The sequence below is a fragment of the Coturnix japonica genome, chromosome 3 (assembly GCF_001577835.2).
Source record: "Coturnix japonica isolate 7356 chromosome 3, Coturnix japonica 2.1, whole genome shotgun sequence".
NCBI lineage: Eukaryota > Metazoa > Chordata > Aves > Galliformes > Phasianidae > Coturnix > Coturnix japonica.
In genome coordinates this window covers 27348363-27373488 of record NC_029518.1, presented here as the reverse complement: position 1 = coordinate 27373488, position 25126 = coordinate 27348363, and the positions used below count along the sequence as shown (strand labels likewise).

General features: G+C 47.1%; 1 long non-coding RNA gene across 2 annotated transcripts; it reads right to left on the bottom strand.

Annotated features, from left to right (window-relative positions):
* Positions 1–10265: 10265 nt before the first annotated feature.
* LOC107311357 lies at positions 10266–24643 on the bottom strand. 2 transcript variants are annotated; one of them, XR_001554016.2, is made up of 4 exons: positions 23757–24643; positions 20304–20437; positions 19938–20011; positions 10266–19302 (listed from the first exon to the last, which is right to left on the bottom strand). It is a non-coding gene; the product is annotated as an uncharacterized LOC107311357 (long non-coding RNA). The 2 variants fall into 2 exon arrangements; XR_001554015.2 differs by having other exon boundaries at positions 20304–24643.
* Positions 24644–25126: the final 483 nt, after the last annotated feature.

Sequence of the window (25126 nt, the reverse complement as noted above, 5' to 3'; positions counted from 1 at the left end):
ATGAAAGAAATAACTAAAAACATTTCCTGGGGAAAGTGGCAAATTTGTCATCATTTGGACTCTTTATGTCCAGTCTGTGATGGTGGCTAAAACACGTGTTCTGGTTTACCAACATGTATTGGATTCGATAAGTAGTGGGGCAGAACAAAGTGCCTGGACTGCCAACTGGCTAGGCAGAGTCAGTCCTTCACGTTGGGTTTTCAAATGATGTGATGAGATCGGCCACTGCGATCCTTGTGGCTTTAACAGTCAGCTCCCATAATGAATTTTCCATCTGTGACTCTGAAAATTGCTTTCATAAACAGCCAGTGAGGTGGGCTGACCTAGTGTGGCTGTGACCAGAAAGTCTCCTTCTTCAATTCCAGCTCAAAGCTAAAACCTTTGTTGGCAGTGCCTAGTGACCACACTCCTTCTGAGAAGACAGATGATGAGAAATGGCCATGATGGGATTTCTCCACAGTGTCCAAGCTGTATAGAGTTTGGCATGCGGGCATTGCTGGAAACAGAACTGGAATCTCAGCAGAGTCATCTTTATGTCTAATGGCACTGATTTCATCACTTAAGTGCTATCTTTGGAAGTCTGTGCACAGGGTTAGATGGAAGCACTGATCTTTTAGTACCCATTGAGACAATGATTCAGTTCTTGCATGGCATTTTGCTGAGGGCAGCATTAGATACAGAAAATAAAACATATAAATAATAACTATCATCACATTCAGGGTGTGGCAACAGTTGAGTTCAGGTCTAATCAGGAAACTTCAGGGAGACAAGGAGTTCTTATGGTTAAGCAACAGCAATGGAAAGTACAACACCTGGCTTCAACTCTAAGCTTTGCCACTAAACCTGTGCAGTCTCATGCACATCCTTCTCCGTGCCCTGACTTCCTTAGCTAAGAGAAGAATTGCACTCCCTGTCTCCCACCCCTTGCTTTAAGGATTCCATAGGCTGGGAGTTGTCTCTATTCCAAGTTCAGGTGTCATCTGCCTTTATGTGTCCTTACATGATGCCCAAGGAAGAAAATTACACTTGGCACCTTTTTGCATGTTGTTTTTTTCCCCCAGAAATTATCTGATGATAATAACCCTCACATCTGCTGAGTATCATGACAATTTAGGAACAAAAACACATAGCCTTAGGTGAGATTTCAGTGGAACGAGGAAGATGGTTATTGACGATTGCAGAACTGTTTGTATTTCCGTCTGTCATAAATCACAAAACTGGAGCAGCTCTTCTATGCTAAAGTTCATATGCTTCTTTCAAAAAGGCAAAAGAGAGAAAATTCCTCCAGTCTATTCTATAGCCCTTTACTTCCTATATTTTTAAGTGAAACCAGCACTCAGATAGTTGTCCGCTAAATAAAACTTACTTTCTACTTATGTCACTTCAGTGTACGTGTGTCTCTCCTGCTCCAGAGTGACCTTGATTTAATTTGGTACTATGTTCAAGAAGAAGCTTGCTACAAGGTCATTAATATCATTGGGAGCTTTTCCGTTCAATTCCACAAGCTCTTGAGGTTCATTCAAATGTTGAGTTTACCTTTAGCACCTTTAGCACCGTGAGCTGATTTATTATTTCCAGCAGGTATGGGAGACCAGGCAATCATTCCATAATGCTTTTTCCTGGGTGCTATGCAATTTAAAATGTTTGTGCAGAATCCAGCTGGAGCAAAAACTTGAAAGGGGATGAGACTGGGGAAGGACAGAAATACTGGTATGCAAAGACCCCTTTGTCTAATGCCAAAACATTAAAAAACAGTCCCCAGAAACATTCACAGGAGCAAGAAACACCAGATGTCTCACGTACTGGGAAGAGAATGGCACAAACTATTTCTGGAGAAGAGACTGAGGTTCACTGAAGAGATTTGGGGTAGTAAGTCACCATTTGCTAATTCTTTCCCACATCTGAAAGAGGATGGAAGTGTTCTTCCTTAAATCTTTTGAAAGCTACTAAATATCCGCAAAAGGCTTAAAGCGCTTTTGGAAGAACATAGTACTTGTCACTTCCCAAGTCCTGCATGATGACAGGGAGAAATGAAATGCTCTTTGCCCCTAAAGCACAGGTGGGCTGTAAGTACTGTGGCCTCCTCCTTTGAATGCTGATGGATAAAGTGGTGGAGTCACTGTCCCTGGAGGTGTTCAAGAAATGTGGAGATGTGGCACTGAGGAATGTGGTTTAGTGGGCAATATTGGTGGTATGTGGACAGTTGGATTAGGTGACCTTATAGGTCTTTTCCAATCTTAATGCTTCTATTATTCTAGAGAGCAGACGTGAAGTTTCAAAGTGGGAAGGAGAGTCCCAGTCAAGCTGAGCTTGTATTTGGACCCCAGTCAGAAAATTCAGCACAAGCCCAAGGTATTCAGTCCATAAGGGAGAAATTTATGTGAGTAGTCTGTCAGTGCATGAACAAGGATGACATCTACTCATAACCTTTAGTTCTGCTTTACAAACCAGGGAGAGCTTTTTCAGACAGATGATTAGTAAAGTAATTGTGGTGCCCAGCATCTTTAGGGAAAGCTTCTTTGTGGCTTTTCACTCCACTTTAGACATCTCAGTGAACTCAGCACTTCTCAGACATCCAGTCTAGTTATAGAGGGTGAAGTGAAAAAGGTCTTCAGTTGTCTCTGCAATGAAGCTCTTTATTGGGAGCTGAGACTAGTTGCAAATGCTTGCAAGATGGGCTGTTGAGAGTTTGTCTCCAAGGGCTTCTGCTAACAGGATCTAGAAAGCCAGGCTCTATTGCACACAAGTTTTACTTTGATGTTTTAACAGTATTCCAACACAGGCAGCTGATTTTGATTCAGCAGTGGTGGCTTCCAGAAACAGAGGGAACTCCCATCCATCTCCAGATGGGTGCTGAATAGAAAAATGAAAATAACTCAATAGAAACCCCTGGAAACAGAGATGGTGACAGCAATAAATAAATAAATAAATAAATGAAATAAAATAAAAGGGCAAGTAACTTTGTTATTCATCAGGCTATTACCTTTGGAAAGGAAACCATGTAATTGAATATTCCTGTGGACCATACATCTTCATTCTCCTAACTTGATATCAACAGCTGCCCGGTGGTGCCTGCACAGGCCATCCAAATCAGATTATGTTATCATAGTTCTCCAATCATCGCCAAGAGCGGAATCATGGATATGAGGAGGAAATCTAGTTATTCAGGTACATGTTACCCTATTAAAAGTTTGAGGAAAGTACATTGAATCGTTATAATGGGATTAGAGTTTCAGTTGTGTTCTCAGGGTTGCAATGACTCTGTGACTTTGGTGCTTTGCAGCCAGGCTTGGGCACCAGAGCTCTGGCCAATTGTAGATAATCCAGACCATCATCACAGAGGAGTGGGCAGCAAGAGTGTGAAGCTCCTAGGAACCAGTCTTATCTAGGTAGGAATGCCCTTGGAGCCCACACAGGAGCTGTGGAAGTATCTCAGTGTTTACTCACACTAAGCAAGGCATCAAGCAGCAGAGCTAGAAGAAACAGAATTCTTAAAGAAAACATCGACCTTCTAGGTTCTCTCTCAGTACCCAACTTTCTGTACCACTTTCTTGGACAAAATATGTCTTACTCCACGGCTGCCAACACTACCAAAATTACAAAGTTAGGAAACTACCACAAAGGTGATTTTCTCTGTTTGTCATCTACTCTCATAGTCCAGCAACACAACTGCTTATCCAGGAAATGCTATTAGTAATAGCATAGACAAATGGGCCAGAATCTTCCAAAGATCTTTTTACTCCTACTCTCTCGGGGAGCAAAGAGCTTTCTTGTGAAGCTCCTCAAACTATTTTTGCACCTAGAATAACACTGACATTTTGGGAGTGCTTACTAAGCGCCTACTCATAACATTCACAAAACTGACAAGACAGTTGCTGCCTCTTAGAGAAAAGCCAGTGCTGACATCTGTCCACACACACTGTCCCAGGAGGGATCAAGGCATGAGGTTCAACCCTTCCCTACCATTATCATTGCCACACTTCTAAACTAGGGTGGCTCCATTGTGCTTTCTGCCCATTCCCAGCTTTTGGTAATACAGAATCAGAATCATTGGAGTTGGAAGGGATCAATAAAGGTCATCTAGTCCAGCTCCTCTGCAATGAACAGAGACATGTACAGCTGTATTTCCTTGAACAAGTAGCATTAAAAAAAAAACAAACAACACCTTACAGAACCCCCTTGTTTCCAAATGTAACTGTTGGGTAAGCAAATGATGGCAGCAGAGCTGTGTCCCAGCTAAGAACAATACACCTTCCTACCCATTCATCATATAACTAAACATGTGCAATGCTTTCTCTTCACCTACCCTTGCATCTGCACCTGAATGAAGCCAAACATGTAACATGCATCTGTAAAATGTTCTTGTACTTAGGATTAACTCCTGAAAAAGTTACACATTTTAAGCCTTCATCTGTCATAAAGTCTTTTGCACATATTCCCTCCCTGCATTGTTATACAGACCTGACATGTGCTCAGGGATAAACCTCTCGACAAAGAGATTTTACTTTTTTTTCCCCCCCATTTCATAATATATTTTGCAATCATTTTAATCTTCACTTTTGCTTAGGAAATGTAGAATTTAGATCTTGGTGTGCTGAGATACCCAAGCTTTTGGCATGTGGGAGGGAAGAGGATGACCCAGAGCTACTGCAATAACAACCTCCAGCCCTTCAAAATAACTGCTCATTTTCCACATGGAAATAAGCTGAGCCAAGAAGGTGTCTGGGCCTGGCAGGTTTCTCCCATTCGGACACATACATGGGTTAAATGTGCACAGCCAACACACAGTGCAGGCTGACCATTAGGACAGAATTCCCCAAGGACCCCATTACTCAGGCATCAAGAAATGGGACCAGCTCTTGGGGTCTTGGCTTTGGTTCAAGCACCCCTTTCTAAGGCACTTGCTACTGTGAGGTGCCTGCTGGAGGGAGCTGAGTGGTGGTGGGGTCTTCTGGAAAGAACCAGAGGGAGAAATCCCTGCCCTGTGCTGGGTCTGCAGCAGCACACGGCCTCGTGTTGGAGTCAGCTACAGCAATCTGCATTGTATGAAATCCTGGCCCTGCTCACAGCCTGCCATGTGTCCAAGAAAATCCTCTTTTTTTTTTTCTTCCTTTTTTTTTTTTTTCTTTTTTTTGTTCTCATCCTCTCCTTCCACAAAGAAATCCTTCCCCCAGAATTTCTCAGAATCAGAGGGCTTTGGCCATTTAGCTGAGATTTCTGGCTGCCGCACAATTATAATTGGTCTCTCATGGACAGGCTCAGCGTGGAGGCCAAAAAACTGCAAGGGTTATTAATGGCTGAGTTCCCTTCTACTTCCTAAAGGCCAGACAGGCAGGGAAGTTAGAAGGGAAGACTTGGGGCTGAGCCACCCCTCTCCTACCGTACAAGCTGTCCCGGTGCTTTGGTGCCTTCTTTCAGATGCAGAAACCAAATGGCAGAGAGAGCCGTAGGAGGCAGATCTGAAGCCCAGCAGCCCTTCTGGTGCTCATTCGGGGGCTTGTCTTTGTGTTCCCACAGCAGCTGAGGAGTGCATCGGGGTGAAGCAGAGCACACAGCCTTCCAGAAGCACCTGGTTTGCCACAGGCATGGTCAGAAGGATAAAGAAACCAGCTGGAGCGGCAGATTGAGACGTGCAGAGAGACACAGATCCCCCCTGCCCCCCTCAAATAAAAAGAGCATCTCAGGAGAGGTTTGAATTGAGTGAGAAACATACTATTACGATTATTACATCCCCATTCAACAACAATTACAGGGCATGGTGCCAGCTGGCACCAGAAAGGCATTGCTGCTTCTCCTTCATTGCCCGATACACACCGTGACAAGAATACAGCCCTTGTTCAGCTGAGAACCTAAGAATGGGAGAGGAGAAGCCAAAAACACCTCCTTGAACAATCACCATCGAGTAAACAGAACCGTGCTTGGGAAAGACATATTTCGAACATTTCTTTCCTGAGGTTTTTAGGGAGGGGAGATTTGAACATGGGTTGGGAGCGTGAGCATGTTCTCACTTGGGCATATTTCTGTGGTGTCAAATGGGTTTAGTGGCAGCTAAGAGGAGAGTCCGTGATGCCCTCACTTTGCAGTGCAGGATAAAAGCTTGTGAAGTTGAGAATTTAGGGAAGTGTGCCAACATAGCAGCCTGGGTAAATTTGGACTGGCACTCCATGCCGGTCACGGCTGCGCTCAGTCTTTGATAAGGGGTTGTCCCACAAGAGCTCCCAGCAATCTAGTGTCATTCCAGCAAGACACTTTCTTATCAAAGGTCATGTCAGAAATTTGGAGACAAGGGAGAGAAGCAGGACCGGTAAATGCAGCTGCCATAGAAAGTCACTTATTCATGTTAATGTTCCTTAAATTTTACCTCCCACTGGCAGAATGAAAGCATTGGGAAAATCTGCTGTTTGTTCGCCAGCAAACCACATGTCAGCACACTGCTGTGTGTAACCCATTTTGCACTGAGACTTGTACCAGGAGCCAGCACTGGAGAGAAGTGAGGTACAGAAGAACGAGGGCCATATCCAACTTGTCCCAGCATGGGTCACTTGTTCTACAAAACAACTGAAAGAAATCACCACCACAGCGCAGTTACTAGGTTTTTCCAAAAATACATCCTTTCTCTGTCAGTGTATTAGGCCAACATCTTCTCTTCTGATAGCTGAAACACTGGTTTCACCCCAGCAACATTTGCACTGACCTAGATGAGTGAGCCAGGACAACACTTGACCTGTGCAGTCACTGCCCGGTTTGATAAAAGGGAGAATCAACAAGTTTCTGTCCTGTCCTGCCTTCCCGGTGCTGTCCAAGAGACTCTGTAAGGGATGTGTTTGTAACACATCTAGGGCTCTCTAGAAATCATAGTTCTCAACTCCTGCCCAGAAAGAATCGCCCAAATATGTTTCCTGTGACATAAATGGCCCCACTTTGATGATCCCGTTTCTACCAGTTGTTGGGTTTTTTTGCTTGTGTGTGTAATCATGGCAGTCTCTTAACCTTTGTTACATCTGAGATAGATGGCTTCAGCTTTGCAATCTGGAACAGGCTCATACTAATGAATATCAGTAACTAGCAGCAGTGGTTTGTCACAAGTTCTGTCTGTTAATCTGGGACCAGAAAATATTTGATCCCTAGTGACATTTTGTTTCTCCCCAACCGCAGCTGGTCATATAGAGCCTCAATCTACATCTAACTCAAACCTGAGCTAAAGAATGTGTCATTGCTAATGTATAACCAGGGAGTATGAAGCTGTGTGTGAGAACAGCACACAGCACACATGTAAGAACAAGCGGCACTCATTGGAGGTGGCCTTACTGCACTCCCTTGTATGTGCTGGTTTTAAATCTGCACTGCTAAAAGGTGCCTATGATCTGATTAAAGCCAAATCTGACACTAACCCTATACCATTCTGGAAGGAAATTTAACAGGGAGTTCCCTACATCCTTAAGCAGCAAGAACCTGGCATCAGAACTTGCTAGTTGATGAGCTAAGGCTGGATTTACTGAGCCTGTTGTCAGCCTCATCTTGCTTTTGCTGTGTGATAAACTGAGAGACACTGTGGTAAGTGGGAAGCATCTTCCAGGATAACTGTAATGAGCACGTACACCAAAGGCACTTCCTGCATTCAATGACTGCAAAGGCATAATAGATATATGTGGTCCTTTAGGGGGAAACGCTAGTGCAGTCCCACAGATAGCACACATGTCCACCTGCTGTACTGCCTGATGCCAGGTAGTGTCACCAAGGCTTGACAAATTGGCACTCGCTCACAGTGGGCGAAGGCAGTTCAACTAAAATCCCTTTGGATCAGCTGAAGCACTCTAGTTTGTCGGCACGTGGCTCTGTCACACAAGGTCCATGCTACCTCCTCCCACTTGCTGCAGCAACACTTCCTAATGACCACTGATGAACACAGCGAGGGTATTAGAGGAAATGAGATCGGGCTTTTTGGCTCAAATGGTCCTAGTAGGCATCTCTGGAGGCACACAGACAGAACAGGAGCTCTCTCTGCATCCCATCTGCTGCTAGTAACATCCTGCTTGCAGTATAGCCCTTACCTTTGCTGTGTTGCAGCTTCTGGAGCAGTGCAGCAGGTCAACCAGATATAGGATGTATCCTGCCATGACCCAGACTGTGGTGTCCACTTGGGAGACAGGACTGCTTGTAAGAACTCATGCACACTATAAAAACAGCAATAGTATTGTGGAAGGACAGTGCTGGGGATGACAAGGTCTGGCTTCTGTCCCCAGCTCTGCCACAGCCCCCAAGCTGATGTTGAGCAAAGCACATCCCTCTCCTGTGCCTCTGCCTGGGGAATCAATGTTCCTTTGACTTCCTTCCTCCTTGTTCTCCTTTGAAGAGGAGAATCAGGACAAATCCTTGTGCTCCAGGGTCAGAGGGTCCCTGCAGGCTGAGGCAGATAGCAGATGAGGGCACTATACTTGCCTGGCACATCAATACGTAGTGTCAAAAGATGACATCATGGGATATGAACGAGCATTTGCCCTCCGAAAGGGAAAATAGCAGAAGCATGTGTAACCATTTGCCTTTTGTGCCAACATATTTTCCTTATGTAAAGAAAGGCCTTGGCGGCCCTAAGGAGGCTGAGAGATGCCCGTGCTCCTCTGGGAAGGAGGAACTATCAGGCAAGGATACCAGCATACCCGCCTGGGTAAATTTGTGCATGCACTTCAGGTTATAATAGACCTTAGTATCTGATAACAGAGACCTGCTGGAGTCTGGCATGAGGACAGAATGAATCAAAGGTCATGCCATGAATTCCAGTTATGCTGATAGGCATCTACAGCCAGAGGAAGGAACTCACGAACAGCAACAGGAGACTGATGGGGAAGGCTGGAAAACAAAAATCAATTTGGGGACGACAAGTATGGGTTGTTTTGGAACCCAGCTAGACAACTGTGCATGTATTTTCCATGGAATATAGGAAGATGTTTTTCCTGGTAAGTTCCCTGCGATCTGTGCCATTACTAGTTAAACAAAGTAAATACACCACAGTAAATACATTAAATAGGTGCCACGTGTTGTTCCATGGGTCTCTCCTCTGTGGAGAAGCTGATTCATGACATAAATGGGATAATTAGCAGATAGGTAGAGATGCAAACACGCAGCATGTATCTTGCACTAGGGGAATTGTTTGCATACAAAGACAGCTGAGAACCAATGTGACGTAGCACAGAGTTGCCCTGACCACTGCCTGCCTTTGTCTCATCGTCTCATTGCATGCTGGAAGTCAGTCTGTCACTACTGCTTGCCTCATGCCTTATCCTTAACATATCCTGGGTACATAGTGCTCAGTGGTGCACACCAAGGTCAGAACAAGTTCACACAGAGAGTAGAACTCCGCACCTATACACACATGGTGTTCCCATAGAGCCTAATGAAAACAGAGCTTTAAGATCCTCAGGCACCCAAGCGGTTGGGATGGGATGGGATGGGATGGGATGGGATGGGATGGGATGGGATGGGATGGGATGGGATGGGATGGGATGGGATGGGATGGGATGGAACAGGACAGGCTAGATTGAAAGAGAGATGCAGCATGGGGAGGGACAATTCAAGCTGCTAGCACGTGTCATCATCAGAGCAACTTGTTTCCTGGTTCCTCTGCAGGAATGCTACAATCATGCTTGCTAGTGATGCGTTAGGCAGCGACAGAAGCTACCTACTAGAAACTGCACTAGGCACTGACTAATAATGAAGGCTTTCTCCAGACTGGTGGCAGACTCCTGGCAGACTGGTGAGGAAAGTGCCCTGAGTCCAGAGAGGTTTGGCTTCAGCTTCGCAGAGCTAAAGGGGAAACTTCAGATGCATAAGACCCCATCCATCCTGTAAACACAGGGAAACTGAACTAAAACTGATCAATTTGAACCTCAGCAAACAGATTAAATCACCCAATTAAATTAGCAAGCAGGAGAGCTTAGTTTTAAATATTAATTCAAAGCTTTTTTTCCATTTATCCTTAATTATTTTCCCTAATGAAAGGTTGATACTCATCAGGCTGTAACCATTAAGACTGTTGACTCTGAACTGTGCACAGCCTGCCTACCAACTCTGTTATTTACTGTTCACAGTAGAGTTTTATCTATGCGTATTTATCTACAATTTTACGTGCTTTCATTAGGTCTTGATTATTGCATTTTTCTATCTGGAAAATTGTGCATTATTCATTCCTAATTTATTACGGGACGACTGTTTTTCTTTCGAATTGATTTATATCGGGTTGCATTTAGAATGAAATTTGAATCCACTAAGAAGTCTAAAACCATTTTTTATTGAACTCTTAAATTTTTATTACTTAAATAAACCACATTAATCGCAAAACAGAGAAGAAAAAGTACTAGTAAACAAAGGAAGTACTGTCAGTGGCTGGTGGGTTAAACAGGTTGTTCCGGGACACCATATACCCCAACATTTCGGATCTGCTGGATCTTGTCCTCTCATCCTTATTTTCCTTGTAAACCAGAGGGGAAAAACAAGCTTGTCTGCTTTCTCCAAACCTCATACAGTTTCTCAATGCTGAAGGAACAAGCCACTGAATCTAAGTCTTTGAATAAACTGAAATGGACAAACAGTCATCGTCTCCTACTCACGGAAGAGTTGTAGTAGTCAAAAGTGGGTTTAGCACTTACCAAGCTTTAGTTCCAGATGCTAAGGCAGTGGTTTGGTTCAACTTTCTGAAAAGCTTTGGCAGGAAGCATGTGTTATTTGACACTTCAAACAAAACAAAAAGAAGCTTTTTTTATCAAATATACTAGAATTCATTCCCCGACACAGACTGCCACTGCTTCACATTTCTTTTCCATTTTCTTTCAAAAGAGAAAAAAGAATTAAAAATGAATTTAAAGTTTGTAATTGATACTTTCTGTTGTCTGAGTTGGAGAGCTGAGAACAGTTCAGGCCTTTCCTTCCTGCCCAGTGAGCAGATTCCTTTAAGCTGCCATTAAAAGACTGTGGGTGCCTTTAGCATCACAAGGCACTATCCAAGAGACTGTTTTTCCTTACATATTTTGTAAGCTCACCCAGCAGCTCCCTCCTTCACCTGTTTTTCATGTTCTAGTCATGGGGTCTTTCCATACTGTTGCATTACAGGAGAAAGAACCTGGAAAATATGAGCATTGCCTAAATTGATGCTGAGATATCTGCTCAGATTGGCAAGGCACCTGCGCTCAGAGGTCCCATGCTCCCAACCACTCTGCCCACCCCAGGCAGGAGGTCTGATCCTGTAGGAAAAGGGAAGCTTCTCCACGTGGGACACTATGGAAAAGGTTGGCACACTGTGATGTACATGGCTATAATACCGCTGTTATATTTCAGTTGGTATTACAGTCCTGTTTCTGAAGTGTCTCAACTGTGGAGTCTCAGATAGAGATTTATACTTGGCACTTCCATGATAAAAGTTTTTCCACTGCAACTCAGCTTGAGTTAAGACTCCTGTCTTCTTTGTGCCAACACCACCGAAGTCTCACCTCCCTGCTCTGGATTCTGTTCATAGTAAATGCTACAGGAGAGGTGAATGGAGGATCTTTGTGCCAGTCATCTATCTGCTATTCTTCCATTGCTAGTGTTTGGTTCATTGTCCTGCCTGGTGGAAACAAGAATGTCATCAGGAAACAGAATTGTGCCAGGTTAAGATCCTCCTATCTGCTCCACTGGCTTTTCAGTGGGATGAAGCTGTGTTCTGCCAGCTGAAGATCAGGACCTGGAAAACAAGACCCATTGGAAAGACTGCAAGGTAGAGAAAAATTGGGTTTCTTAAGAGGTTAGCTAACACTGCTTTAGCTAAAGCCCACCACAGCCCAATTTTGCAGGCTTATGGCATGTAAATCTTGGATTAACTCAATATCCAGTAGAGCTTTGCAGTCCACCCACAGCACTTCCCAGTGTGAAGAATTGGGCCTCTCATGAGACTCTTTGCAGAGTTTCTCCCAAAGCTCTGGATATCCTTTTCCAGAATGGGATTTGTAAGGGACTCATTACGAGCAGGACACTAATCTGCTCCTCCACTGTAGCATGTGGGGAAGAGAATCTCAAACAGCCTGCTGCTGCATTTGAGCCCTAGTTGTTTCCCAGGATAACCTGGTGGATACACCAGTATGCAGCAATTTCAGCCCAGATCCCAGAATTAAAGCATTAGAAGCATTACAGTGTTAGGTTTTCACAGATGTTTTTCAGCGAAAGAATATATTTTAATAATATTTTTTTAGTGGAAGAATATACCCTATGTGAACTTAAGCAGATGAGGCACTATAGAAAACCAGTGCCACCAGTCACTGTTCTCCTGAAGTTTATTCCCACATTGGGACCCATGAAGGAGGGAATGCCAGAAGCTCAGCCCCTCTAGAAATCATGGTGCCACAGTTCTAGTTCCCATGTTCACTGTTTGTTTGTTTGTTTGTTTTTTAATGCCTGCAAGGTCTTCTATTTGCAGCTCACTCTAGGCTCCTGGCTAGAAGAAACCATTAACCATGTCTGACTGCCTCCAAGCAGGATGGAAACAGAAAGGTACGGAGGGAACATTAAGATCAAATCCTTGAACATAAAAGGAAATTTAATGCCAAAAAGAAAACTGAAAAGTGGAACGGCATGCCTCGTGTGCATCATTGATAAAATATTTTGCAATCCTGGAAAACTTAATAGTTTCTTTGGTATAATCTTTATGGCCTTAAAGGAATGATAAGGAAGGTAATAAAAAACTGTTTCTGAAAGGCTATGCTTTTTCCTAGACAACTCAGTTTTTCCTTCTCTTTTCCAAGGCTAACAGTCAAAAGGGAAGCTTAGCACATATGGGCTGTGTCAGAACATGGAAGCCATTTATTTGACTTCTCCCAAGACATTACCTACGCAGCCTTGCGGAGCAGGGCAGGAAAGGGAGCCCTGTGGAGTGGCAATGGCGTCTGAGAAGTGGAGGGCGCATAACTCAAACTGCTCGAGTTTATTAAAACAAAATAGGTCAGTGGAGTTGCCCAGAGGGTTACGTAAGGAGGAAAGTAGCACTCCTCAGGAGAGGAGAAGGGAGCCTGTTAAAAGGCAAAGCCACTCCAGTTTGTTTATGACCAGAGATAACTGCCTTGTGTGTGTCTGCTCTCCACAGCCGACAGAGTAAATCACACCTTTTATCTCCACGGCAGATGAGAATTTGGACTGGGCTGTTGTTTTGCGAGCTGCGGAGTAAAGCGAATGGGGCTGCTATTTATTATTATGACTAGCGTTATTATTTTGTCCATGCGGTCCCTACATTTCAGTTTCTACATAAAGAATTTCATCACTCGCCAATAGACTGCTTGCAGAGGACATCAGGGAGAATAGTAATAGAAAGAATGAACGCTTGATCTTACCTGAAAAGCATATATAAGAGAGGTGAATTGGTAGACATTCACAGGCAAGGGAAATGGGTCAATATGCTTTGATATCCTGCAGAGCAAAGCTGGGAGAGAACACTCCCACCCCAGCCCAGAGGTCAGGGCAGAGGTGGACAGCACATCTGGGAATGTGGAAATGCTCTGTGGCCTGCTGATGCACCTGTCCCCGGCACCACAAACTCCCATTGTTCTGCCTGCTCCCTCCGTGCCAGATATCTAGACCTTAAACACTGTCCAATCTATCCCAGCTCTCCAGCCCATAGGATGCATAGGGCAGGGAAGTCCTGACTAGCAGAGGTGTCAGGCACCCTGGAGCACATCTCAGAGAGGGTACACTCAGTTTTGGGTACCTAAATCCCAGTCTTACTGAAAATGATAGAACAGCTGGTACCATGGAAAGCCCCTAACATTATTTGTCATATTTCTAGTGCCGCAATAATGAAGTAATGCTCTTTGCTGGTTTTCAGACCAGGTCTGCAGCATCCTGCAACTCCTGGCAGCTTTTGAATGGACCATGACCTAGGAAGCTTCTTGACAGCTCCAGGAAAAGGTCCGTGGGAGAAAACACAGACAGCATCACTGAACCAATTGCTTTGAGAGCTAATGAGAGAAACAAAGGAGCTTTTTATGTCCTTGGGAAAATGCTGTCTCATGAAAACCTACATTTTTCATAGGGTTACATCAGTTCCGATGGCAAGTCCAGAAAGAAGACCCTTTGATGCAGGGTAGGAAGCAGGTGGTTATTTTGATTTTGGAGGAAGGTGGAGAACTGAAGGACAGAGACATGGAAAAAAGGGTTCCAGTCAATCCACTAGTCAAGCAGTGAGAGTTGAGAGAGCCAGCTCAAGGTCTGCTCTGCTTGATCTAGACCAGGGCTGAATCTGTTCAGTTGCTTGGTCTCAGTGAACACCTATGTGCTAGATAATAGCTGGAGGACAAGAGGAGAAAGGTGTCTTTCCTTGTATAATTATTGCAAGACGTGTTTGAAAAGGCCCAGCTTCATCTTGTGTCAGAACAGTAGTTCTGACACTCAGTAAATGCCTATACATCAGGACTCAGCTTTAGTCAAATGGTTTGCACCTCATCTTCATCCTTCCAGCTCCCCAAGCAGCAGTAGCATCTCCGACATGCATGACTGTGTCCCTCAAGGACCAAATGTCCTGGGATAAGAAGTGGTGAGTTTTCTTCATCACTCAGAACATCACTTCCTTGCACTGAAACTTTCCTCTTTAATGGCCACGCTCTGCCCTGGCAGTGTGGAACAGGGACAGCACTGGCTTCCCATGTGCTACAGTGATTTACCCAGTGGAGAATCCTCCATCTGGAGCATGAGTAGAATGCTTTCACCCGCACTCAGCCCTTACTGGAACAAGCCCACAGAAGCACTGCAAGTTCCCATCCCAACCCATCTGATAGGTGTCAAACTGCTACTGTCGTGTCCACCCAGCTCATTAAATGCCACTCTTCAGGGCCACTCTTCCCCTGAAATGCCCGACCGACCCTGTCCTGCAGTCCATGGCTGCTGGATGAAATACACTTTCTTTTGTTAGCAGATGCCCTTTTTTAGCTGGCTTTACTCTATTGCAGAGATCACTCACAGCCCCTCCAGTTCACTCAGCCATCTTCCTTCCCAGCACCTCTAGAAGCAAAAGGGATCAGATATGTATTTTTTTTTCATTTAGTGGGCCAGGGTCTGGCAAAGTGGAAATCCTCTTTTGGTGCAGCATGTCTGCTCTCTTAACTTATAGCCATTTCAGTGGCTGGTAGGGATATTCATTCCTCCTCACATGTGACTAGGAGACTCCATTCCCGAGAGGGAAAAGCCCAGCTTGAGTTGCACGCCCCAGAATGTTACAGGCCTTTGAAACCGCATTTTCTAGTCCTTCAGCTTCTCACAGGCTGAGAGAGGCCAAAATTTAAAGCAGGTCTGTGCTCTAGTGAGTAACTGATGTAATTACGCTCACTTGTTACAAGGGGAAGCTTTCACAAGAGGGGGGAGGCGGTGGCCCCTCGCCAGGAGGTGTGTCCCCGATGACAAGCCGCGGAGCCAATCGCAGGCCCGAAAGATCATCACATTCATACCAAAAAGAAAAGAAACTGCCCCAGGGTATTTATATTGAGGAAGGGAAAAGAAAAGGAGGGGAGGGAGGGGGGAAGAAAAAAAAGAGTTGGCAAAGAAAGAGCAAAGGAGACTGAGAACCTGCAACTTTGTTAACTAACTCTGCGGCTGAATTCAAAAAGGCCAGGCCGGTTCCCTCTGCAAATCTTGCTTCCCCTCAGCTCCCTCCCTTCAAACATCTCTGGAATCGATTTGTAAGCTGGAGTGAATGGTTCAGCTGCCTGCAGCAGTCCCTGGGTGGGCAGCACTCCTCCATCAGAGCTCTGGCACCTATGGGCAGCAGGGCACAGCTAGGAACCCCACAGGTTAATGACTGCCTCTGCGGGCCCAAGCGGGCTCTGGGCTCCCTGTATATGTCAAAACTCTGGGGAAACAAGGCCAGTTTAGCTTTAACCAAAAGGTGAACGGTCAGCATTTACAAATGCTGAACCACCAAAAAAAAAGCCAGTCACAGGTTATTTATTCCACTTACACAAGAGGACCGTGCGGTCCAAAGGATAAGGGGCCTGCATGGGTGCAGGAGGAGGGTGCGAGAGGTCTGTTTTCTGCTGCATGAACCGGAGGAAAAGCGCTTCCTCTCCTCCGGCTCTGCTCGTTCCCTGCCCTTTCTGCTGCCGTTCCTGTTCGGACGGCGTGTTCCCAGAGTACAGGCTGTCTCCGAGCCGCTCACAATGGGGCTGTAATCTAACCTCAGTGCGAACACGCTGACATTAATAATAATAAAAATGCCCATCACTCTCCCGAGCAGCCTTCTCTCGCAGACTACCCGGGAATAACGCACGGGGCAGGGCACCCGCAGCCGCCACCAGGCCCAGCTTCACGCCGCCTGCAGCCACACGTCGCACGGCTGACGACACAGGAAGACCGAACCGGCACACGGCCGGAGCAGCTCCGAGCTCTGCGTGCCCCGCAGCCAGCAGCCCTCCCGCAGGGCGGCGGGGCGAGGCGTGGAGCAGCCGGGCTTCCTCAGCCCCGCATAGAGACGCCGCGCCCGCAGCACCGCCGGAGGCCGGGCCGAGGCGCGGGGCTGCCCTGCCACCTGCCGGCACCGCCGGGCTGAGCACCTCCTGCGGCCCGGCCCGGCTTGGGGCCCGAGTGGAGGATGGCTGGGCCTCCAGGCATCCCCCTGTTGTCACCCGCACCGAGGTGCTTGGCCGTAACGCCGAGCAGCTCCGGCGCTGGCGCACACAGAGGCCTGGAAGAGGCTGCGCCCCGCCGCAGAGCTCACGGGAAACTCGTCGGTTTGGGTTTTTCTCGGCGCTTGTGGGTCACGCTCTGCTTTCAGCGCTCAGCTTTTGTTCCCTCTCCTCCCCACCTACCACACAATCATCCGACTGTCAGACGATCTGCCCACCCGGCCCCTCCCCTCGCAAAAAACACGAGACCGGAGGAACTCCATCCACATCCGAGCGAGGTGGGGAGGAGGAGACCTTTCCCATGCGGCAACGGCCTTTCAGCAATGTTTTGCTACAGTGCTGGAGTATCTCTCTGGCTCCAACCCAGACAACTGGTTTCTGCTGCCAACCAACTCTTATGTGGTGGCCATGGTGTGTGGTCGTCTTGGGATGGGCAACAGGGTTCCTCTAACATGCGCTGGGACTTGGGGGTAGGATGGAGGCGAGCAGCCTGCTGACATCTAAGTGGTGGCTTTCAGGCCAGGCAGAAGCTTCAGGGGCTCAGCATGGTGCCCCATTTGCCAGGGGCGATGATCCCTCTGAAAGATGTGGGCCCTTGTAGAGGTGCCCATCTTGTAGCAGCTCAGGAGAGAGCCTGTGTTCAAGGAAGCCATGCCAACCCCCAGATTTGCCGTCAGAGCTGCCTGCCCTTTGTTGAATGTACATCTCTAAACATACATCTCTGGCCATCACCCACAAATGACTGCTTCACAGTCCCTTCTCCCCCTCTTCTTTCAAACTGCCTCCCTTTAGCTCTGCTCCCCCTTCTCCTCACCCTGACACTATAGCTCACTCCCCTTCTCGCTAAAGACCACCCATTGCCATGGTAACATTGCCTCTTACAAAGTTGTCAAGCAGACACAAAGATATGTTTCTCCCCTGCTTTGCACCCCCCCTTCCAGCCATCCTGATTAATAGGCCGGGATTCTGCTTGTAAGAAGGAGGTAGAAGGCTCTTTCATTTCATTTTCATTGTGGAGAGGTTATTCCAACCTTCACCCTGTGAGTGCTGGAAGGGGGAAAAGCTCTCATTCATGGACCACCTGGAAGCCCTTAGGGTGGCTGTACCACAGGCTGGTACTGGTGATATACATACCAGTAATACTGGGCTAGCATGGGGGTTCAGTGTCTGTAGGTTCAGAGGGGCCAGGACCATGGGAGAACATAAATATGGGAATTAAGAAATGCATCCGACCCACTGTGAACAGCAAACAGCTCTGCTGTGATTCCTTCCTGCTGCTCCCTTCCTGAGTGGCTCTGATCATCTTCCTGAAAAGATTTCTTCGGGTGGTGGAGATGCAGCTCACTGGCCAACCTCCAGGACTGCTGGCAGCCCTTACTACCCACAGCTACACCACCAACAGTGCTGTTACTACCTATGCAGCAGCACCGGCTCTCATTTAAAGCTACCCTGTGTATATCCATGGCTCACTACAGCTGTGGCCATGACTGCACTGGAGACCATCACTTGTATTCACTGATCTCACTGGCTTTTCTTTCTCTTCTATGTACATCTGCCTCTCCACTAATGATGGATTTGCCCCAGGTCTTCGCAACGCAGAAATAAAACCTTTCCAATTTCCTCTTTTGCATGGCTTTTCCCCTCCTTCATTTTGGCCATGACACTTTTTCCAGCAGAGCTCTGTGTGAACATCAGAATCTGTTTGTAAAAGCGATGAAGCTGTTAACTGTCCCCAAGCATGTATACATCTCAGCACCTGAGAACTGGCTTTGAGCATTCGTATTCAAAAGAATGGTGTTAAAATAAGAATAATAACAATAATAACTTTTGAAAAGCAGATGGAGCTTCTCTAAGGAGAAGATGCAATAGTATTAACTGCATTTGTGCTTCTGGCAACCCTAAGCGACAAAACGGTGTTGGAAGGAAAGGGATTTTCTCTCCTTTTGCAGTAGGAGGTAGAATCCGAGATGATACTAGAGTTCCTACCGCTAAACCGAAGAAAAGCAGTGGAAAGTGCTTCTGATAAATGCAGCTGGGCATGTCCCAGGATAAGCAACATATTTCAACAACATAAAAATAAGCATGTACGTGATTCCAAGCATTAATCATATTTAACCAACTCCAATATCAAAGTCCCTCTGACTTGCTGCACGTTTTCCATCCTCTGAACCAAAATGAGAAGGAAGATGATGGTAAATGATTCTGTAGCAACAATGGACTTTCCCAGAGAAAAGTCCACGGGGAGGGAAACACCAAGCCTGAAGTAGTGAGCAGCCACACCTGACCCTGCTGCTCCTGTCCCTACGTGTTCCTTCCCCAGCGAGGAAAACTGTAAACTCAGCAACACCCATGACAATCAGCAGGGTCAAATCCAAACATGAATTTTGTTTGCAAGTCAGAGCTTGGCCTTAAATCCTTCTCTGGTCCACCCATCTTCCAACCATTGTTCTAGGCCAGCTGAGGAACCCAAGTGTTTACCAGCCCTCTGCCCCAGTCTTCTACTTACTCTCTTTGGTCTTTTTCTGTACTGCTTCTTTCCAGCTCTTTTTTTTTTTTTTTTTTTCCCCTGGAGTTCTCCCCCATACTCCACTCTAAGCATCCATGTGAAAGCAGCACCCATTCCACACTAATTTTGCATTCCCAAACCTCTTGTTAGTCTTTGGTTTCTTCCACTCTGGAATGAAGGAAAAGATTGCCATGACAATTCATCCAAGGAGCATTCATCCCATAGGATCTTACTTGAATGCCATACCTCAGACACAGGGTTCTGGTAAGCAGTGTGTCACAGGACACACAGACCTTTACAGAAAGCAAGACAGACGTTAGATGGCCTGCATCATTTTCTGCATGTAGGACGTGCCAGATGAGCCCCTCCTCTTGTCTTCAAAGGCAAGAATTAAAGCTCTGCTGGACACCATGCTATTTTCCCACTGTCTTTTTTCTTGCTCCCTAAAAACAGACCACAATCCCACTAGAAAAGCCTCTCAAAAAAAAGAGGATACATTTTCTCCCCATCCCCGTGCTATTGCTTGTCTGTCTATCCAAAGGCAAAGTCTGTGTAGTTGCCATTCTCCCAGGGCAGTGAGGTTTGCTGCATTCAGCTGTAGCTACTTGTTCTTAGGAAGGGCATACAGGATCTGTAACTGACCCAGGCGAGTTCTGCTCTTTCACTTACCAGCTATAGATTCCTTGGAGCAAACTGTATTGCCTTAAACTTGTGAACTGCACATTGGATAAACCTACATCTCAGACAAGATGTCATAGGGCTCTCACTGCAGAGGTAATGCTAGCAATTAACTACATAATCACCTGGGCTGCTTGAGAGGATCACAATCCCTCTTGGGCTGCTGCCTTCTCCTCCGATTCTTGTAGCACTTCTTTGGCTGAAAGAAAGTCATTATTATAGTAAGCAAGATACTAATGTTCTTTCCTTGTCAAGCTTGCCCTATCCTATCTTGCTCCACCAAGCTGCCAGCCACAAGATGCTTTATCCCCCCATGTGATCCTTCTCCCTCTCATTCCTTACAATCCCACACCACTGACTTCCTCAGAGCTGCCTTCCTTCCCCCTCTATCTTTCCTACTCCTCATCTGCTCAATCCAGAGAAAGAGACTGGACCGTTTACCAGGAATTTGCTCAGTGTTAATTAATTCTCCAGGCTAAGTCAGATCATACCTGTTTCCTGAGAACAATTTGTATTGGCTTATGAAATAATCATTTGACTTGCTCCGATCCCAGTGGCAGGTGCATCTGTGAGCAGCATGGAAGGATTTCAAGGTCAAGATGTGATATTGCTTCTCCTTTTCACACTGAAAGAAGCCAAAAGATTTTGTATGTTCTCAGGTGTAATCTCCTCAAACACTTAATTAGAAATTATATAGAAAATTAAGGCTTTTGTTCTGAAGGTGCACCACAAAAGTGCAAGAAGCAACAGAACAAGCTGTAGCAGGAGAAAATACGATTAGATATTAGGAAATATTTTTTTCACAATTAGGGTGGTCAGACCTGGAACATGCTGTCCAGAGATTGTGTAACACCCAGCCTTGGTGATCTTCACAGCTCTACAAATCAAAGCCCTGATCTGGCTCTGAAAGTGGATCTGGTACAGAGATTGGCCACACTGTGCAAAGAGTTGGATCAACTGACTTTCAGAGGTCCGTTGTAATGCAGAGGGTGTGATCAGATGACCTCCAGAAGTGCCTTCTAACCTGAACTACTGCAGGAGTCATGAATGCGTAATTGCAGAAGCCAGTTGCATTTCCCTATGTTACAGTGCCCTGTGCAACACCCTGCAGCAGCTTTCAAACCCTCTCTGCTAGTTGCTGCTGTCTCAGTCATTGGTTGCTTGTGGTGCCTCAACGGAGAAGCCCAGGAGACTCCCAGCACAGTGAAGGCTTAAAGAACTGCTCTGACAGTTCTTCTGGACAAAAGAGCCCCATAATCATCTGGTAGCCATGTAGAAAATCCCTCTAGGGTAGCTCTTTGCTGCTGACTGAAACCTGTTTCTCCTTGCCACTCCTGCAACTCCTCCAAAAAGGAGCCAGATCAGCCTCAAGAGGGATGATGGCCTCCATCCCAACATGCTTAGGTTTTGAAATCCCTCAGGGTCACCTTCTGCTTTGGCTGCCGTGCTATAGTAAGAAATTGCTACCCGCTCTTAAGTAACTGGTGTCCCCTAGCACCTGCTTTCAGAGACAACGGTGGAAGTGCCAAGAGAGTGACACAGGTTCGAGAGGTGTCTTTGGAGTGGGAAGCAGATAGCTTTTGGGGTTTGCATATGGAGCATTTCATGCCGATAGATATATCCCATTTCCCTGCCATCATGGCACAAATGGCCATGAAGAAGAGAACACTTTCTTGAACCCTGTGAGGATGGAGAATAAAAAAGAGCAGCTGGAATGGGTGTTGCAAGAGATCAAAGTAGCACTGCAGGGCCTGGGTGGGATAAATGACCCAGCTGGATTGTTGGTGCTGTTGGATGCAAACAGGACCAACAGAGATGGGAGCAGGAACGATCCTTCTTATTCAAAGCCTTTCCTCACACCACGGAATACCAGCAGATGCTAATGGAAAGCGTAATGGTGAGAGTACAAAGACATAATAAAACAGCAGAAAAATCAGAGCTGGCATCTGCTGTAAAGCATGCACAGAGCAAGAAAGAAATCAATAAATTCCTGCCCAGTCACATAACACTAATGGCAAGGTCCCAGTGCTCAGTAGTCATGGAGGATTTTAATTACAGTTCCCACATATCTGCTGGGAAATGCACAATGCTAAACACCAGCCAGCAGGGACATTCTCAGAGGGTTTCAATACCATTTTCTGATTCAAAGCCCTGGAGAGATGTGTTAGGCTGCTAGCTCAGTAAACTAGTAATGGGATATGGAGCCTTTCACCTCGAGGTCACCTTCTAGTGACCCACGGTTATTACCATCTGATTGCTGCTGCCTATGTGAAACGAGGTGAGGAGCTTGGACCAGCTCCTCGTGGCCAAGCATCTCTATTGCACTAAACCCAGTGCTGTAATTGTTGCTAATTGGCCTCTCTGTCAGAGAGCTTCTGCAGAAGGCTGAGGCTCCCCAGTCCCTGTTCCTGGAGGCAGCATTCCTGAGCATCCCCTGTCCAGCATCCCTGGGAGGCTCTGACCAGTGCCCTGAGGGCTGGAGCTGGGATGGCTGGGTGGGCTGGAGCTACCAAGGGGCCTTTCCTCTCAATAAAGGAAGGCTCTTGGGGAGGAGGGTGATTCCTCCAAGCAGGGAGGATTAGAAAGGGCCGTCTCCTTTAAGAAAGGGAGAAGCCCCCCTTTCAGCAGGCTCTCCCAGCTGACGCACAATGGCATGCCACCTCCTTGCCGGCACAGAAATGATAATCAGAGGTTCAGCAAACAGGAGAGAAAGAGAGCTGCTCCCTGCCCTCCGCCCCCCCATCGCATGACTGGTGTCACACGAGATGAGGTGGCAGATGGGTCGTCCAGGCCCAAGGGCTTTTTTAACCCCTTCCTCCCCCCTGCCAGGCTGTTCCCAGAGGGGCGTGGAGGGGGACAGCAGAGGAGGGAGCCCTGGTGGGGGGCTGGTTTTGCAAAGTCCAAGTGGTTTGCATGGAGGGCCATGCTCTCCCATAGCAGTTCTGCAGTGTTACACTGGTTCTTTGTTCAAAACACCAAATCTACATCTACACAGAGGTATTTGGACTGTGTGCCAGGATCCCAGCCCAGAGGGGGCAGGCAGGTCCAAATGGGACACAGGGAGTGGGCACATCACAGGGGAAAGGCAAAACCATCCTCCTACCCCACAGATCTATCTGCATCATTCTCTGGGTGTTATTCACACAGCTCGATGGGGGAAAAGTTCCCACTTCTCCCCTCCACATTGGCAAAAATGTTGGCCACAAAAACCTTAGTAGCACTGACCCTTTGGGGTGGCCCTGGTGCAGGAGAAAGGCTTGTATGACTCCTCACAGTCTTTTGCTTCCCATTTTCTTCCAGCATGCTCAGGACCCTTTCAGCTTGAGGAATGGCTGCAAGATGATGCATGTACCCAGTACCTGCCTGTCTTTGGTGGCATTTTCTCTATGGCTGCAATATGTTCTATCAAAGTAGATAGATAGATAGATAGATAGATAGATAGATAGATAGATAGATAGATAGATAGATAAAGAGATTGTGGAAATCTGCGCTTTGTTACTGTTTGCATTTCTTCTGTCCCTACTTGCATTGACCTGGTGTCGTGCCACTGTTTATGACCAGCTTTTAGTAACATTAAAAATAATAGGTCCTGGCATGAAAGTTAAGGGGGCCTGGGGACATTTTCAATGAATTCTACAGCATTTCCCGTTTTCTTTGGGAGTGTTTTGTTGTTCTGGTGTGTCATGCTTCTGATGTGCGTGCTGCTTGTACTTGATCCCTCTGGCACATTTTAAAAGGCCATACCATGCAAGGGAACGTAGCTCAGAAGGAGGCCATGTGTGCTCTGTGACTGCAGCCGGTGCTTTGCTTTGAGAGACATGTTCAGTACATCACTGTTTCGCAATGCCCAGCACCATCCAGAACCACACTGCTTTGTTAGTAGCTTTGCTCCTGCCTCACAGCCTCACTACCAGCCTAGTTAGCAGTGAACAAATAATACTCACATCCAGTCTGTGCTTAGAAGCAGAACCTCAGTAGCATGGGCTGGGTGTCAGCAATCTCTGAAGTGCAGCACACCAGGCCGCAGTTCTCCCTCCCAAGGTTGATCAGTGGTATCTTGCCCTCTGTGGGAAGCGGCAGGTAACCACCTCCAGTTCAGAGTTGACATGACGACTTGGGAGCTCATAAGGAAACATGTTCACAGTACACCCTTGCTGCCTTCTTTTCCTTTCCACACCTGATGGTGCCATGAGATGCCATAGCAGTCTGGGCAGGACTGACAAGCCTCTGGCATGGTTGCACGGTTGGATGAGATGATCTTAGCGGTCTTCTCCAATCTTAATAATTCTAAGACTGAGGACTTGAAGGCAGCCTTTGTGTATGCAAGACATGCTCTTGCTTTTCTCTTCCATGTTCAGCCTCCCAGATGTGCCTGGAACCAGCACAGGAGCTGGGCTTGGCTGCTCCAGATCCAACAAGGCTGCAAGGTGTGAGGCTGGGCTAAAGCCAGGACCTGACCCCAAGGATCCGGGGAAACCCCACAGCACCAAGCATGCGAGTTGTGCCTGTGCAGTGCTGGAGCAGCCCGTGCTGAACAAGAAAGCTTTTGCTATTTTTTTCTGGTGACAAAAAGAGCCCATGAAACAGATGTGCAGAGAGCCAGGCTGTTGGGGATGCAGCTCTGCGCTTGAGCTGATGAGCTACACTCGCTGTCTCCCCCCCCCCCCCTCCCCATCCTGCATACATGTGTTCCAAAGGACAATTACATCTGTGTTTTACAAACTGCACTGCTTATGAGAGGAGAGGAAGCCCTTGCACTCCCTCCTCCCCCGCGCCCCCAGGCCCCCGTGAAGTCTGCTCGCCTCTGGTTTCTTCCCCCCCTCCCTCCACCCGCCAGAGCCGGCCTGTTAGCAGTTAAGTTCCCCAGAGCTTGTCCTGTAATAACCCCGCTCCAGCTGCTAATTAGTACCAGCACCCAGCGCTGGCGGGGCCGGGCTGTGAGCGCTCCTGCGGCCCCTCTGGGTCGGGGAGGGGATGTTGCCATCAACCGGGGTCCGGGGCTTCGCCCGGCAGCGAGGGCTGAAGGGGCTCGTCCAGAGAAAGAGGGGCTCTGGCTGCACCCCGCTGCTCTAATTGGAGACAGCAATCCTGCCTGGGCTGACCGCAGAGTCGTCCTAATCCTCTCTCTATGACATCACGGTGCGTTGCTGTGGATACAGCGATGACATCCCAACATTGCCGCAGCAGCATATGGCTTCGCAGCGGGGAAGGCTGAGAAGGTGCCACGAAAGCTGGACGTCGATAGGGTGTGGACTTAACAGCAGAGCTTTACAAGGTGCCCTCGGGATGCAGGCGCTACTGCGACGTGCCAGGG